At 35.7% G+C, this 4572-nt stretch overlaps 1 protein-coding gene across 3 annotated transcripts in view; it reads right to left on the reverse strand.

The window, feature by feature from the left end:
• The window catches only part of LOC106880532 (alpha-1,6-mannosyl-glycoprotein 2-beta-N-acetylglucosaminyltransferase), a 472677-nt gene extending 468774 nt beyond the window's left edge, over positions 1–3903 (reverse strand). For 2 of the 3 annotated variants that reach the window (XM_089339717.1, XM_089339718.1), the window contains exon 1: positions 3885–3903. The gene's annotated coding sequence lies outside the window, so the exon portion shown is untranslated. The remainder of the gene's footprint in view (positions 1–3884) is intronic. The other variant, XM_089339719.1, reaches the window with a different exon arrangement.
• Between the last annotated feature and the right edge of the window lie 669 nt (positions 3904–4572).

Genomic DNA, 4572 nt, shown 5'->3' on the forward strand with positions numbered 1-4572 from the left:
ATATATATATTATATATATATATATATAGTTTATTTTTCCATTAGGGTAAGATCAACAAGAAAAGTACTCCATCTGGTGGTGGGAGATAAATATTGTTTAATATACACAGTATATAGTTATGAGCTACAAATCAATTCATAGATTGAAGATATTATCTAAGCAGGTTTTAAAATACGCCTAGCGTCTCCAAGTAATCGTCAGGCTCTGGGCACATGGGCTATGCAAGTTACAAATCAAAACAATAGAACAAGAGGAATCAGGAAGAAAAAAACAAAGTTTTAGCAGGGAAACCAAACTGATAGTTTGATGACCCGCTAAAATAAACATTAAAAATTGAAAAGAGAGCATAAACAGCTTTGCAAGTTTAACTCAGTGTTTATTGAACAAGAGAGGTGCAAAATTTAAGGAGCAACTTGTTAGAATATACATGTCTGTGAGGAGACATAAGCAAATATAGCAAAAAATCTATTATACCAACAGAACTGGTAGTACATACATTACAAGTGTTCTATGAAAAGAACATAAGATTGCTGCATAATTCAATGTGAATTGACATTAAACATTGTATAAGGTAAATGAAGGTTTCTGTGGGAACGCTAAAAGTCATATTCACTTAGTGAGTTTACATGTGCAAGGAGGAATTATGATGTTGTCAGGATTAGATGCAGTAAGAGTTGGTAGCGGCAATATTGACGGTGTCAGCAGTGATGAATTTCATTCTTTTGCAACGCGGAGAAAAGCGAGCAAATAGCTTCTTGCTGGCAAACACAAGCTGGACTCCTGATCTGTTTAAGGAAATTGCTGGGCTCTACAGCAATGTGAAAGTTTTTCCGCCAAGAGAACATGTGATCCATTTGAGTGCATCTAATTGGTTGACCGGGTAATTTGGCGAAATTGCTTAAGGGACAAATTGTGCCTAAAAACTACCCAATCAGAGCAAATGGTTAAAACATGATGTTTATAGCTAAGTGTTTTCTGCTGCGTCTAATAACAACTATAAATAAAAGGGAGCTCTCTGTCTGTCATTTATGCTTTTGTCAATCCATTCTGCTACAAAGTGAAGGTGGGTTCGAAAAATGGAATGGTGAAACGGAAAAAAAAACCCAGAAAAAGAAAAAGAAAGAATTAGAGTTATGTCCTTTTTGACTATAGAGTCATAAGGCTAAACAGTGTAGAATAAAGAGAAGGGGTCTAAAGTTTGTGATACAGTTGCTCAAGTCAGAGAGGGTGGTGTTCTCCAATTCACCAAAAGAAACTTGTCTGTAAGCTTCCATTTACTGAAACTTTCTGATCTGGGATTCAGCAGTGTATATACATACACACAGAAACATATCTATATATATATATATATATATATATATATATATATATATATATGGCTGCCTACTCTTTATGCAGAGTTTGACCACCTCCAGTACCTACGCCTTAGAACCATCATGGCGTCTGATGTGGCTTTTTAAACCAGACAATACTCTGAAAAGACACATAGATTGCATATCTGATTTGGACCACCAAGAACTGCAGATAAGTTCTGATCTTTGTGGATTTTAAAATGTCTTTTGAGGCTTCTGTTAGAATTGCAGACCTTCTGGCATACATTGCATTGAAAGGTGTACACAGACATATAGGCAGAATAGTTGGTGCAGGTTCATTTTCCATGGGTTCCCAAATGAGATCTGAGGCCAGCCAAAGACAGGCACGGTCTGTCACAGACTGTGCACACAAAAAGGTCATTGCCATTCACCTTCTTGATCATTACATATCTACATACACATGATTATATATATATATATATTTCTTTTATTTGTTTCAGTCACTTGACTGTGGCCATGCTGGAGCACCGTCTTTAGTCGAACAAATTGACCGCAGAACTTATTCTTTGTAAGCCTAGTACTTATTTTATCGGTCTCTTTGCCAAACCACTAAGTTACAGGGGGATGTAAACGCACCAGCATCAGTTGTCAAGCGATGGTGGGGGGACAAACACAGACACACACACATGCATCTACATATATATATGTGTGTGTGTGTGTATATATATATATATATATATATGACGAGCTTCTTTCAGTTTCCGTCTACCAAATCCACTCACAAGGCTTTGGTTGGCTCGAGGTTATAGTAGAAGACACTTGCCCAAGGTGCCACGCAGTGGGACTGAACATGGAACCATGTAGTTGGTAAACAGAATACTTACCACACAGCCACGCCTGTGCCTATATATAGTAGAGTGGTTGGCGTTAGGAAGGGCATCCAGCTGTAGAAACTCTGCCAAATAAGATTGGAGCCTGGTGTCGCCTCCTGGTCCACCAGTCCTCAGTCAAATCGTCCAACCCATGCTAGCATGGAAAGCGGATGTTAGACGATGATGATGGTATAAGACACTTGACGACAATAAGAAATAACTGTTTGTAATTAAGGTAGAAGGTAAGCAATTTTGAGAGGAGATTTTTAGTTGATATCATTGACTGCAGTATTACAATGTTTCTTTATTTTATGAACCCCTGAAAGGACTGAATTTGAACTCAAAACATAAAGAATCAGAACAAACACTACAAGGCATTTCTTTGACTTAGCAGCCTCACCCATATCTCTACCTGCAATGTTCTTTTCTGTTTGGTGTTATTTCTAAATGCCTAAAGGCAACAAGCTGGCAGAATTGTTAAGCACATCAGACAAAATGCTTGGCTTTAGGTTCCAAGTTCAAATACAGCCAAGGTCAACTTTATCTTTCATCCTTTGGGAGATCAATAAAATAAGAACCGATCAAGCACTGGGGCTGATGTAAGTGACCAGGCCCCGCCCCATTAAAATTACAGGCCTTGTGCCTAAAGTAGAAAGGATTATTATTATTACTATTATTATTATTATTATTATTATTATTATTATTATTATCAGTAAAAGTAATAATAAAAATTTTTTATTGAAATTAAAAAATAATGTTTTGTAATTCTTGTTTCCTGTCCTCTCAATCTTGATACACATGAAAGGCAGGAGGCAATGAAGGAAAGAGGTCATTCCACTAACAGCTGTCCTCACAGTATGTCACCTGCTGCAAGTAGTGCAATCTTTTCGACTGTAATAAATATTGATGTTGTCCACAATATTATTCAATGGCCTTGATCCAAAATTATTATTATTATTATTATTATTATTATTATTATGATTATGATTATTATTATTATTATTTTTATTATTATTATTCAGTAGTTTTATTTTTATAACGTGCTTTCACTTCACTACCGAGCGCAGCTCTGTGCGCCTTGGGTATGTGCTGTGGTTTGCTGTGGTGCTCTTATGTTTACTGTATTGAAAGTGTTTTGCGTAGAATGTGTGCAGTACCCAGTAGTGCTATTTTCTGTATGTTATATATATTTGTAAGTCCCGGTGTTTTTGTTATGTTATTTTTCTTCCATATTTTATATGTATGTGTTGTTGCGTTTTCATTTTTTGGGTAGAGCACTGCTGTGAAATAGGCGTATAGTATCGAAATGTATTCCTCACGTGTCCATTTATGCCGTTTTGGTTTTGTTTGCGGGACATGAGGAACAATGTCCGATCCTTTATTTTGACGGTCATCGTTTTCGTAGGGTATCGGTTCGTTTATTTCTGTTGTCAAATTGTTTTGCACGTTCAGATCTTCGTATTTTTTTCGTAACAAGCTTACAGTACACACTTCTCGGTTGTTATTCTTGGGTGTAATAATACCGGTGTTATTTAATCTGTTTGTAATTTTTTTGTACATGGTGTTTTGGGGTTCGAAGATGGTTTGATTTTGATGTAACACGTGTTTACGATCGCTGTGCGGGTAGTGGAGGTATCAAGTTAAAATACATCGTTATATTTGGAAAAATAGAAATAAATTTCAATGAGTATTACTTACTCGGATATAATCCAACCCTTTGTCAGCTATTTTTTGGCTCAATGCGATGTCTTTATTTCCGATGTTTTTGGATAAGTTTCGGAGCAGTGATTTATCGTTCTCACATGTTAAACTTCCCCGGTGTAGTCTTGTTCACTTCCGTGTAGTCTTGTTCTATTATTATTATTATTATTAATATTATTATTAATAATAATAATAATAATAATAATAATAATAATAATAATAATAATAATAATAATAATAATAATAATAATAATAATAATAATAATAATAATAATAATAATAAATATTAAGGCAGTGAACTGGCAGAATTGTTAGCATGCCAGGCGAAATGCTTGGCGGTATTTCGCCCAATGCTACATTCTGAGTTCACATTCCGCCGAGGTCGACTTAGCCTTTCATCCTTTCAGCATCAATTAAATAAGTACCAGTTATGCATTGGGATCAATGTAATCAGCTTAATCCCTTCCTTCAAATTTCAGGCCTTGTGCGTACAGTAGAAAGGATTATTATTATTGTTATTATTATTATTCAGTAGTTTTATTTTTATAACGTGCTTTCACTTCACTACCGAGCACAGCTCTGTGTGCCTTGGGTATGTGCTGTGGTTTGCTGTGATGCTCTTATGGTTACTGTATTGAAAGTGTTTTGCGTAGGATGTGTGTAGTGCCTAGTAGTGCAATTTTCT

This window comes from Octopus bimaculoides, chromosome 22 (assembly GCF_046866305.1).
Source record: "Octopus bimaculoides isolate indiv1 chromosome 22, ASM4686630v1, whole genome shotgun sequence".
Taxonomy (NCBI): domain Eukaryota; kingdom Metazoa; phylum Mollusca; class Cephalopoda; order Octopoda; family Octopodidae; genus Octopus; species Octopus bimaculoides.